Consider the following 14302-nt stretch of genomic DNA (forward strand, 5'->3'; position numbering starts at 1 on the left):
TATAGATTCCCTGAAGCTCAAATTTTCTTTAGGTAGAGAAAAAGAGAAAAAGAAAAACCTACCTTAGAAGTGCTAAAAACATTTAAAGACTAATAATTGTCATTTTTATCAATAATTGTCACTGCCATCCTTGAGGGCTTTATTTATGTATCCAATGTTCTATGACATCATGGTTATCCTCATTTCCTTATTGTTAAAAATAAGTCTGCTGTCTTTACTGGTGCTCAGCCTTCCCCTCCCCCAACCCCTGACTTTTTTGTGGATTTGATTATTTACATTCTGAAGGCTTGGAACCCAGGATGCTTTTGCTGTTGGTCTTCTGCGTGAGACAACATAGGTTTCTTCCATCTAAGTATAATCTATTAAATAAATAAGAATACACATAACTGAAGTGAGTTTTTAAAATGCATTTTCCTTCATTGCTCTTGGACAATTAAACTTGCTGTGCCTGAGAGAGGAAACGGAAAGTGGCCCCTCAACATATTATAGAGGACACCTGACATAAGCATTCAATCCAAGACTGATTTGCATAACTTTTGTCCTTATTATTTATTCTAAAATATTTAAAAAGCAGTAGTCTCAAAGAAAGAAGTTTTTAAAAAACAATATTTTATGTAGGTTTAAAAGGAATCAGCCCATTTATTCAATAATGCAAAAAATCATTATTTTCACATTCCCACCTAATGTCTTGTTTTCTTCCATCATCATTTAGCCCAGCTGGGAATTAGGCATATTCTTTAGTTATGCTTTAAAAAGATAAATAACTAGTGTTATGAAATAGCCATCTCTTCTGTACACTACTGGACTTACTCCACAGGAAAGACACTTGTGTGTGTTAATGTTCTTAGGTTTATACTGAACCCTCCTTTCTTCTCCATTCCCATTTTTGGTGCAATGTATGTAGGTGTTCAGCACAGCAGGATCTGGAGTTGTCTCTCTCCCTCCCTCGCTCTCTCACTATATATACAGTGAGAGAAAAAATATATATTTTCTCGCTTTTACTATCTACTACAAAAGAAGCTTGCTATTGATTGCAGCTGACTGAACTGCCTGAGCTGATATCCAAGCAACGCTAACCCAGATAGAGATTACCATTACATCAGCCGTCAGGCGAGGGAGCCTGGCAGCATGCCAGCCTGTAAAAAACGGACGTGTTTGCGTCACTGTTCCCTTGGTAATGCTTCTTGGAGCCTTGTCAGCTGTCCCCTGAGGTTGTTTCCTTAATATGTCAACAGACGTTCCTGAATCTTTAATGCTGAATAGCTCTTTTCCTTCTCCAAAAGCACTTAGGTGACCAAGCAGCTGGGGCACCCTGTTGCTATGATCTCTTCAAATGTATTTCTTTCATGAAATATATGTTTGTTCAATTCAAAACATTCGAAGGGATTTAAGAAGGTTTAGATTTCTGCTTCTCCATGTGAGAGGACCTATTTTTTAAAGAAACAGGGCAGCTCGCTTTTATCTTCCTTAGAAAAGCCCCGATTCCCTCTCCAGCTTACACAAACCCCCCAATTACCCTGTTACAGTGTGACATTTCGTAGAACAAAGTAGCTAGTTGAAAGACCCGGCTGGAATGTGCCCCCATTTATGATTTGCTCTCTGACCTTGCTCCAAGAAAGTCGGCGAGACAGAAGGACGTGTGGGCAGTGACCTTCAGCGCGCCCTGCTCGTTGAGAGCCGTTGTCGACCGTGGCCCACGTGAAATCTATTTCCTCCTTTTCCCCACCTCTTTATGTGCTGACCTGGTAACTTGATCTCCACTTTCATCTTGGAATATTTTACATTGAAAAGTACCATATCCAAGGGGGTGAAAGGAGCCTCGAGCTAACATCCCTTCCTTCTTCTGTCCACAGGTAAACACAGCTCCCTGAAGTCCGGCGATTTGCCTCTGCGCGATAACCCTCAATTGCTGTGCAGTTGCTATAGCAGTTAATCACAGTTGATAGTTTGAGCAGCTTAAATTTAAAGAAAAGTCATTTGTTTTGGGGGGTGTTGGGGTAGGAGGTGTTATTAAATTCACTTAATCATGAGTGACTGTGAAAACAGCCCCCTTTCCCTGGGCGAGCGTCAGACGCCATGGTCGGAGGGACGCCTTTGGCCGGCGGCTGCTGGGGGCGGCAGGTCTTGTCCTCTGGAACGTGCTAAGAGCCCTGGGGTTCTGTGGCCATGGAACCTGCCTGCGGGCTGGCGCTCCTGGCCGGGCCGCCTCCTCGGTCTGCCAGCTGACGTAAGGCTCCTGTTTCTGTCCTACAATCTTGCGCCCTCAGTGCCCGGCCTCCTGGGATCATCCCCACTGAATAAGGTCCCCCTGGTTCACCAGAGGAGGATGGAGATGGAGCTGCCCAGAAGAGGAGAGATGTAGAATCACTGGATTTTGGAATTGTACGGAAGTTTTAGAGATTTAATGAAATCCAAGCTCCTCCTCCATTTTAAGAGTGAGAACTCCGAAGTCCAGAGAAGTTCAGTGACTTGGCTGGTGTGGCCAAGTTGGAGTCAGACCTGGGACGACATTCTGTGCCTCTGCACTTCCTCTGCCCTTCTCAGGACAGCAGCCTGCTTTCATCCAGGGGCAGGGCGGGCCTGGGAAGACCATGGACCTCTTCATCCCTGTCCAGTGGAGTCTGAGCGGCTCGAGGACCATTAGGCCATGTGCAGTGTGGAAGTGAGCAGGAACAATGGGACTCAGCTCCAGGGGGTGTCACCTGGACACCTCTCTATTTTTCCTGCTTAGCTGGGTGCCCACAGGAGAGCTTTCCTGACTGCACTCCACTTAGACCGGCCCGGAGCACACCGTTCCCAGATTGTACTCGTCCCCTGGTAGGACCGGATAGGCAGCAAGAAGCAGCCCAACAGTTGCTATGGGGCGAGAGGCAGAGAACCTGGTTGGCATTGGGACAGCATTGAACTAGACTCTCCCTCCCTCTCCCTTGGGAGGCAAGGGGGGAGAGTAGCATAGGCACATGTAAGAAAGTGGAAAGGGTCCTTTTAACCCTCACATAGGGCTTGCGTATCCAGAATAAGTTTTCTTTGTCCTTCACTTCTTCCCTTTCCCCCTAATCCGTGCATGCCCCAGGGGCTGGGATGGTGTGTGGCTGGCCGAGTGTCGTGCGGGGTGTCAGGCGGGGTCTCTGGTCCCACTCCCCACATAAGAACGCAGGACATGGTGAGGCCAAAAAGGAACACCCATGGAGCCATAGGTAGGGGAGTCATACCACTATAGTCTCACTGGCAGCTGGGTTGGAGACACAGAAACCAGGAGCAACACAATTCTCAACCCTCACTGTGCCGCTTGCAGGCTCAGCCACCATCTTCTTGCTAGCCCCCTTTTTCTGCTAGCTTAGCCACGGCAGTTATATTCGTGGCCAATGGCTCACTGGTTACAGCTGACGGCCAACTAGCCACAGCTGCTGGCCATTTGATCACAGTCGATGGCCATTTACTACCTGAGCCAGCACCTTTCTATGTGAGGCCGAGAGCCTGGAAACTGCTTTTTGGGGCTCTGTCTCCACACTGAGCTTGCTGACTATGATTCACAGCAAGGACTTTGGGGTCCAACCTCCTGAGTTTCAATCCAGGCTCTGCCAATTGATAGGTATAGTATCTCAGGCAAGATTTTACCCTCTCTAAGCCTCAGTGTGCTCATCTGGAAAATGGAGATAATACTAGTTAGTTTAAGGAATATATAGCTAAGAATTAAATAACATAAAGCTTGTAGCATGCTTGACAAAGTGCCTGGCACAAAATCAATCAGGACACGTCAGTCACTGCTGTTATTATTACTTACAGAAGTTCCAGAGGGAATTCTCAAGGCAGTTGACAAACACACATCCTTTCAGTTACCAGGTGGGGCTGCATCAGTAATCAATGTATCCGCTTGGTGAACAGGAAGGGCAACTGCAGACAAGGAGACAGCCTGATGGAAGAACGCAAACCACCTCGACCTTGACAGAGCTGCATGTGAACGTGATTCCCATAGAAAGGGTCAGAGCCAGCTGGTCCTATGTGGGGAGCCCGAATTGTGCCTTTAATGGCCGACAGCCCTGGCTGTGGACCACTGGCCCACCATGCAGTCTAACCATTGGACATGGCTGCAGGGACAAGAGATAAAAGAAGCGCAGAAGTAATAACGGTTAGCACATTCACGGCACTTTGCAGTTAGGGAGGGCATTCCAGACCTCTGCAGAGGAGACAATGTAATGTTTTATACTATCACCTTTTTATGGATGAACAACCAAATTCTTAGATAGGCTACCTGACTTTTCCCAGGAGAGTGAATAACTGCTGCGAGTTAGGCCTCTCCTTCCTCAAAATGTGTGTGTGTGCTCCCTCACCACACACACACACTCACATGTGTGCGCACATGGACGCATATACATGCACATATATGCACAATGCACACACACACACAGGGTGAGTGACATCCAGGCATGATGCGCGCCAGGAAGACTTGGCATTTGCACTGACTGGTACCAGGTCTGTGCTCTGCCTGCTCCAGTTCCCCCGGAGGTCTGGGCTCATTGCACTGAGGATCAGATAAACCGACCTAGTAACCGGAGCTCCATTTCCCCCAGAAGGGCTGGGGCTGAGTGACTAGGCACAGGAAAAACTGGAATGTCCCCTTTTTGGTTCCCGGTATCTCTTTTACATCGTGACAATTGAGAGCAGGCTGATTTGGGAATCCATCGTTCTCTCTCAAGCTTTCGAATGAGTCATCTGTCAAATGTTTTCATGGGGAAATCACAAACCTTTCATGTCACCTATGGAAACCCTAGTATTTAGAAAACACTGTGGGGTTTCTTTTTTGGTCTTGTTGCGTTTCGCTGTCTCCTCAGTTCCGCAGTGGGAATGATACAGGGGATCACACACCACACATGTACTGCATGTATCCATACACACAGATGTATCCAAACACACAGACATATCCGTACATACAGACACATCTGTACACAGACATATACGGTTAGCTCAGCCTGGAGGGCCCTGGGGTTCCCTCTTTCTGTTGGCTACTGCAACTTCTCCCCCAACGGCTGCAGCTTTGCCTCTGGTGTCTCTGTCATACTAAGGCAGATGTGGCCAGAGTGAGCTGGGATCTGCACTCTGACAGGTACCCCTGCATTTCCCATGGTGCCCAGGGAAGACCTTACCTGGCAACAATCGGGACAGGTTTTGAGGGGGAATTTTCTTGCTTTGTGTTTTCTACAGATATTAAGGTTTTCATTTACTCCTTTGGGAATAAAAATCACTATGATACAACCATAAACCTTTTCATGCCATATGGCCTTTTCATGGCTGGTTCATTGAAAATTTTTTCCTGAAAAGTAGCTCACAATTTTTTAATAGCAAATGTGTATCCCAGTGGCTACCATACATATGAATTCAGTCCTTTGCAAAGGCCTTTGCAAAGAACACCTTCCATGGTCCAGGCACTGTTCAGGGAACAACACAGACACGTTGCCTGTCTTTAGGTAACTTATATCCCAGGAATGACTGAAAAGCTTCATGGATATGTCATAAACCAAAAACTAGAATTAAGGTCAATACATGAAGCCTCACTTGAACTGGATGGTCTGTCTTTGTTTACATATTTTAAGATATTTTAAATATTGCTATCAAGTCACTTGTTGGCAATCTGAATTTGAGGGTTGGGGCTGCATTTCTCTTCAGAAACTCCGAGCTCACCTCCCGTTCTCACTGGTTTGCTATATACAGATGTCCTCCCGGCAGCCTGCTGATGGAGGCTGCATCACAGAAAACCTAGGACTCTGTGAATTCTTCTATGGTGAGTACCAAACTATGAAAAAAATTGGGTTTTGCTGAAGGTTTATCTTGGAAAAGGACTGATAAGTAAATATAATTTAAGTGGTTCATTTTTCTTTAGAGATATAGCAGACAACTATTTAAATGAACTGCTTTTTTTTTCTTTCTTAAAGCAGATTCTAACTGGCAGCTCGCTCATTCATTCATTTGTTGAATGCTGCGGTGGACCAGGCACTGTGCTTTGTGATGGAAACACAAAGTTTAATAACACACAGCCCCTGCCCTTATGGAGCTCATAATCCTGTAAGAAAAGCAGATGTGGGGACAGCCGAGGGTCTGTGTCATGTGCTATACTGGAGGTGGGGAGTGACAGGTTCCACCCAGCATGGACAAAGGGGTAGGAAGGCTTTAAAGAGAGGACATTTGAACTGTGTCTTCAATGTGAGCTTAAAGATACCAAGTGTCTCATAACAGCCGCTGCCTTGTCTCCACCCGTTTTTAACATTTGTCTATGGAGGCTATAAGGAATTTGGCCACATTATCCAGGCACCAGAAAACAGCTACACCCACCCTTTCATGGAGTAAGCTGCTTAATATTCTATTCTGTGCAATCAGAGATTAAGTTCCAAATTCATTGGCACTGAAGATGAAACAGCTAATTATACACAGTAATTGCATTTGAAATCCATGTCTTTGAATGACTGATGAAATCTTCTGTCTTAAATGTTCCTGAAACTCAGTTCACCCAATGCCCAACTGTGGTTAAGGGACAGTATATTTTTAGTCTTATAATGTGGGCACAGCTTTAGCTCTTTCACCCATGTCCTTTCTTTAGATTCAGTCTGTGCATTAAAAGAATATTTTTGTCATAAAGAAAGAAGTAAAATTGTCTCTGTTTGCACATGACATGATATAGAAAACCCTAAAGACTCCACCAAAAAACTGTTAGAACTAATAAACAAATTCAGTATAGTTGCAGAATACAAAATCAATACACAAAAATCAATTGTATTTCTATACACAAACAATGAACTGTCAGAAAGAGAAATTAAGAAAACAATGCCATTTACAATAAGCATTAAAAGAAGAAAATACTTAGAAAAAAATTTAAGCAAAGAGGTGAAAGATCTGTACACTGAAAACTATAAGACCTTGATTAAAGAAATTAAGATGCAAATAAGTAGACAGATATCCCATGCCCACAAACTGGAAGAACTAATGCTAAAATGTCCGTACTTCCCAAAGCAATCTACAGATTCAATGCAATCCTTATCAAAATTCGAATAGCATGTTTCACAAAAACAGAAATCAACAATCCTAAAATTTGTATGAAACCACAAAAAATCCCGAATAGTCAAAGCAATCATGAGAAAGAAGAACAAAGGTGGAGACATCATGTTTCCTGATTTCCGACTATATTACAAAGCTATAGTAATCAAAACAGTATGGTATTGGTATAAAACAGACACATAGACTAATGGAACAGAATATATAGTTCAGAAATAAGCTCATACACTTGCGGTCAATTAATTATCAACAAAGGAGCCAAGAAGAGAGATCCAAGATGGCGGAGTAGACAAACACTGTGCCTGCGTCCTTCTGTGAACACATTAAAATTACAATGAAATTATAGAAAAATCAACCTGGAGAATGATCTGAAGTCTAGCCTAACAGAAGTCTTACAACTAAAAATATAAAGAAGAAGCCATGTCCAAACTGTTAAGAGGGGCAGAGACACGGAATGAGCCCCAGACTACCCTGTGCTGGTTAAGAATCAGGAGACTATCTTGGCCACGAAGGCTCCCCTTGGAGGAGGGAAGGACCCCAGTCCCTACACCAGGCTCCCCAGCCCAGAATACTGGTGCTGGGAAGAGGAGTCCCCACAACATCTGGCTGTAAAAATCAGTGGGGATTCCAACCATTCAGGTGGGACAAAAGGCTGCAGGAAACCCAGATGTTCTCTTAAATGGCCCGTGCACAGACTCACTCACTTGCAGGCACTCACCTTGGGCTCCAGCAGAGAGATGGTGACTCGGGGACCTTGGAGACATATGGGGGCAGACTAAGGTGTGTGGCTGCAGGAGGAGGATTGGAGGACAGTCAGCATTTTCCCAGTGAGGATTCTTCTCCCATGCAGCCAGCAGGTGGGCACCATCTTTTCTATGTTGAGTCCGCCCCCACAGGCCAAATCTGAATCTGATTGGCTTGGTGAGCTCTGCTGCTCCACCCTGCTGACTCACTGGGACCCTATCCCACCCACTTGCACACTGCCGGAGGCAAGTTCTCCACAAGCAGTCAGCCCCTCCCACATCACACTGTTTCTTGGAAAACTATCAGTCCGTGGGCCTCAGGTGGGTAGCAACTGGCCTCAGTGTGTTCTGAGACTTTTGCTGAGTCACTCCAGGCTCAGCACTGGCACCAAACCAGAGACTACATTAACCTGCTGACCACAATTCTTCCCAGTCTAGTGACTCCCTGAGACCTGCCTCCCCCAACTTGTGTACCACACGAGGCTTTATCAGTGGCTAAACCTTAATGGAGCCAGGTGGCAGGAGGCCTCTGGATGTTCTGGCTTTTCATGGAGTTACCCCAGGGCTGGTAATTGTGGCAGCCATCCTTGGTTAGCAGCATGGCTCTCTGTAGGGACAGAGTCCCAGAAAGCAGTTTCCAGGCTCTCGGCCTCACGTGGAAAGGTGCTGACTCGGATAGTACATGGCTATCAGCTGTAACTAGTTAGCCATTAGCGGTAACCAGTTAGCCATTGGCCACTGATATAACTGCTGCGGCTGAGCTAGCAAGTGCGGATTGCAATTAGCAAGGGATTGGTTTGTTGGTTGGTTGGCAGAGAAGCGGACGGCGGATTGCGGCTAGCAAGTGTGGTTAGCAAGCAGATTGTGGATTGTGGATCATGTGGCTCCTGCTCCCTGTGTCTCGCCCGGCCACCAGCGAGAATATAGTGGTATGATGCCCCTATCTATGGCTTTGTTGGTGTTCCGTTTTGGCCTCACCATATCCTGCGTTCTTGTGCAGGGAGCAGAACAAGAGACCCTGCATGACACTCTCCCACAAGCCTCCAGGTTTAGCATAGGTAATGAACAACTATGGATCACTTTGTAGCTCCTACAAGGTAGTTCCTGGCTAGTCACAAGCAGTGGCTGACCTGGGCCTGCACTGGAGCCCCTCCCAAGAGGCTCCAGAAAGAACTAATTTGGAGGTTGGCTTCAGACCACAGCAGAGCACCATCCAATTAGCCCCACGGTGGCACACCCAAAGGGCAGCCTCAACAGGCACCAGAGCCCACTGGGGCGAATCCCACTCAGTGAGGTAAGCCACTCACACAGCAGCCCATAAGCTGTGGACATGGCCAAACCCCACAGCCTGAGGGTCAATCCCACCCACTGATGTACAATCAAGGTTCAAGTATAACAGGTGGGCACATACAACCCACACAAAGGACACTTCTGGAGCACCCAGCTCAAGTGACCAGGGAGACTCTGCCACTGGGCCCAACAGGACAACTACTACATAAGGCCACATGGCCAAGACTCAGAGACATAGTAGATCTACCTAACAAATAGAAACAAACACAGAGAGGCATCCAACATGAGTAAACAAGAAAATGCATCCCAAATTAAAGAACAGGAGAAAAATCCACAAAGAGAACTAAATGAAATAGAGGCATCAACCTACCAGATACAGAGTTCAAAACAATGGTTATAAGGATGCTCAAAGAACTTAGTGAGAACTTCAATTAAGAGATTGCAAGCATAATAAAAGACATAGCAACCATAAAAAAGAATCAGTCAGAAGTGAAGAATACAATAACTGAAATGAAGAATGAACTAGAAGGAATCACCAATAGACTAGATGAAGCAGAGGATCGAATCAGCAATTCCTTGGAAGACAAGGTAGCAGAAAACACCCAATTGGGACAGCAGAAAGAAAAAAAAAATGAGGATAGTTTAAGAGATCTCTGGGACAACATCAAGTGTAACAATATTCATATCATAGGGGTACCATAAGGAGAAGAGAGAAAGCAATACATTGAGAACCTATTTGAAGAAATAATGACTGAAAACTTTCCTAACCTGGTGAAGGAAATAGACATAAAAGTCCAGAAAGTGCAGAAAGTCTCAAACAATATGAACCCAAACAGGCCCACACATTATAATTAAAATGGCAAAGGTTAAGACAAAGAGAGAATCCTAAAAGCAGCAAGAGAAAGGCAACTAGTAACTTATATGGGAACTCCCATAAGACTGTCAGATGATTTCTCAAGAGAAAGTTTGCAGGCCAGAAGGGATTGGCACAAAATATTCAACGTCAACGTGATGAAAAGCAAGGACCTACAACCAAGACTACCCTATCCAGCAAGGCTATCATTTAAAATCGAAGGACAGGTAAAGAGCTTCCCAGACAAGAAAAAGCTAAAGAAGTTTATCGCCACCAAACCAGTATTACAAGGAATCTTAGAGGGACTTCTTTAAGATGGAAAAAACGATCAAAATTATGAATAATAAAATAGCAATAGCTACACATCTATCAAAAATTACTTTCAATGTAAATGGATTAAATACTCCAATCAAAAGACATAGGAGGGCTGAATGGATAAGAAAACAAAACCCTTACATATGCTGCCTACAAGAGATTCATGTCAGGTTGAAAGACACAGAGACAGAAAGTAAAGGGATAGAAAAGATGTTTCATGAAAATGGAAATGAAAAAAACAAAAAATCTGGTGTAGCAATACTTATACCAGACAAAATAGACTTTAAAACAAAAGTTATAAGACAAGACAATGAATGACCCAGTAATCCCACTTCAGGGCATTTGAAGAAACCCAAAATGCTACTTAGAGGGGACACATGCATCCATATGTTCATTGCAGCATTGTTTACAATGGCCAAGATGTGGAGGCAGCCTGCATGTCCACTGATGGATGAATGGATGAAGAGGAGGTGGTACGTATGGTATATACAACGGAATATTGCTCGACTATGGAAGGGAATGGGTTCTCGCCATCTGTGGTGGCATGGATGGATCTGTAGGGTATTGTGCTGAATGGAATATTTCAGACAGAGAAAGACAAATGCAATGTGATTTCAGTTATATGTGGAATCTGAGATCAAAATTAACAAACAAAACAGAAACAAACTCATAGATACAGAAAACATTTTGATGTTTGCCAGATAGGAGGGGGTTGGGGGTGTGGGTGAAAGAAGGGGAAGGGATTAAGAAGTACAAATTGGTTGCTACAAAGTAGTCATGGGGATGTAGGGTATAGCATAAGAGATATAGTCAATAATATTACAATAACTACGTATGGTGTCAGGTGGATACTAGATTTGTTGGGGTGATAGATGCGGGGGTTGGGGGACAGGGTGAATCAGGTGAAGGGATTAAAAAGTACAAATTGGTAGTTACAAAACAGTCATGGGGATTAAAGTATAGCATATAGACAATGCTATGGTAATAACTATGTATAGAGCTAGGTGCATACTAGATTAGTCAGGGGGACCACATTTAAATTATATAAATGTCTAACCACTATGCTGCACACCTGAAATTAATATAAAATAATATTGAATATCAACTGTAATTGATAAATACAAAAAGGGGGGTAAGGGGAATAAGAGGTCCAAATTTCCAGGTATAAAACAAATAAATCATGGGGATGTAATGTACAGCATGGGGAATATCGTCAATAATATTGTTATAGCATGGTACGGTTTCAGATGGTTGCTGGACTTATCATGGTGATTACTTGTTTAGGTATCTAAATGTTGACTAACTATGGTGTACCCCTGAAATTAATATAATATTGTATGTTGCTATATTTTTTAAATAAAAATCCTTAAAAACAAACAAACAAAAGGAGCCAAGAACGTACAATGAGGAAAGGACAATCTCTTCAATATATGATGTTGGGAAAATTGGACAGCTACATGCAAAAGAATGAAACTGGATCCTTACTCACACCACACACAAAAATCAACTCAAAATGAACCAAACCTAAACATAAGACCTGAAACCATAGGAAAAATCATAGGGGAAAATCTCCTTGACATTGGTCTTGGCAATGATTTTTTGGCCATGAGAAGCAAAGGCAACAAAAGCAAAAATAAACAAGTGGGTCTACATCAAACTAAAAAGCTTCTGCACAGCAAATTATACCATCAACAAAATGAAAAGCACCTGAGAGTATTTGCTCAATCCGTTGAGATTTTCCTTCCTTCCAAATGTTATCAGTTTGGCTCAAATAAACTCATTTAAAGTTTTTTTGAAAATGAAAAAGCACCTGTGGAATGGGAGAAAATATTTGTAAACAACATATCTGATAAGGGGTTACTATCGAAAATGTATAAGGAACTCATACAACTCATTAGCAAAAAATCCAATAATTCAATTTAATAAATGGACAAAGGACTCAAATAGACATTATTCCAAAGAAGATATACAAATGGCCCACAGGTAAAGGAAAAGGTGCTCAATATCACTAATTGTCAGGGAAATGCAAATCAAAACCAAAGTGAGATGTCACCTCACACCCGTTAAGATGTCTGTCATCAGAAAGACAAGAGATATCAAATGCTGGTAAAGATGTGGAGAAAAGGGAACCCTTGTGCACTGTTGGTAGGAATGTAAATTGGTGCAGCCACTATGGAAAAAAGTATGGAGATTCCTCAAAAAATTAAAAATAGAACTACCTTATGACCCAGCAATTCCACTTCTGGGTATTTATGCAAAGAAACCCAAAAAACTCATTCAAAAAAATATATGCTCCCCTATATTTACTACAGCACTATTCACAATAGCCAAGATATGGAAACAACCAAAATGTCCATCAATCGACAATTGGATAAAGAAACTATGGTGCATTTATACAATGGAGTATTACTCAGCCATGAAAAAGAAAGAAATCTTAACGTTTGCAACAACATGAATGGACCTAGAGGATATCATACTAAGTAAAATAAGTCAGAATGAGAAAGACAAATACCATGTGCTCTCACTTATATGTGGAGTCTAAAGAACAGAACAAATGAGCAAACAAAACAGAAATAGACTTACAGAGTTTGATTCAAGAAACTGATGGTTGCTAGATGGGAGGGGTTTGGGGGGTGGGGAGAAGGTGAAGGGATTAGGAAGTACTGATTGGTAGTCCCAAAATAGTCACAGGGATGTGAAATACAGTATGGGGGATATAACCAATAATGTTTTAAAGATTGTTTAAAGTCAGATGGGTACTAGACTTATTGAGGGAATCACTTCATAGATTATATAAATGCCTAACCATGGCTCTGTACACCTGAAACTAATACAAAATAATATTGAATGTCAACTATAACTAAATAGATATACTGGGGGTGCCAAAAAAATGGATACACATTTTAAGAGATGTTAACACTTTTGTCAACGTTGCTCAAGCAATAGTCCGCCGTAATCAGAAGTGTCTGGACGCTGATGGTAACCACTTTGAGCACCTCTTGTAATTGCAGAAATCAAATGTGACTTGTATTCATCTTTTGTTATAGGTATAAATTGAGTATTACATTTTAATACGGTTTTTTCCTTTCTTAAAATATGTATACATTTTTTTGGCACCCTCTGTATATATAGTCACGGGATGTAAAGTACAGCATAGGGAATATAGTAAGTGGTATTGTAACAGCTATATACGATGTCAGAGGGGTAGTAGATTGGGGGTGATTATCACTTTGTGAGGGGTGTACATGTCTAATCATTATGTTGTTTTGTACACATGAAACTAATATTAATAATAAAAGAAAATGTGAGCGATATATACATGTATAATGGAATATTATTCAGCCTTAATAAAGAAAGAAACCCTGCCATTTGCAATAATACAGATGGCCCTGGAGGGCATTTTGCTAAGTAAAACAAGCCAGACAGAGACAAATATTGCATGGGATCACTTGTGTGTGGAATCTAAAAAAAGAAGTCATACTCATAGGAGCAGAGTAGAATGGTGGGTGCCAGGGGTTGGGGATGGGGGCTAATGGGGAGAGGTTGGTAGAAGGGTACAAACTTTCAGTTATAAGACAAATAAGTTCTGAGAATCTAATGTATAGCATGGTGACTATTGTTGGTTACACTGTATGACATCTGAAATTTGCTAAGAGAGTAGAATTGAAGTGTTCTCACCAATACATACATACATACGTACATACACAAGGTGATGGATGTGTTAATTAACTCAACTGTGGGAATCCTTTCACAGTGTATATGCATATCAAATTATCACATCCTACATTTTAAACATATTGCAAATTTGTTTGACAGTTATTCCTCAATAAACCTGAAGACAACTTTTGTTACCTTTTATCTCTGCCTCACAGTTGTTGATCTCATTGAAGTCAATGAGAAAAAGAGGTATGTACGTGTGGGTGTATGTCCATGTATCTTTAAGGAAAGAAAGTTAGTGAGGCAGAGAAGGAGGAAAAAAACACTGAAGTATTAGAAATAGTAAGATAACCTATATCTATAGTTAAGATAACGTACATAATCAGCATAAATTTTAATA

The sequence above is a fragment of the Rhinolophus ferrumequinum genome, chromosome 27 (assembly GCF_004115265.2).
Source record: "Rhinolophus ferrumequinum isolate MPI-CBG mRhiFer1 chromosome 27, mRhiFer1_v1.p, whole genome shotgun sequence".
Taxonomy (NCBI): Eukaryota; Metazoa; Chordata; class Mammalia; order Chiroptera; family Rhinolophidae; genus Rhinolophus; species Rhinolophus ferrumequinum.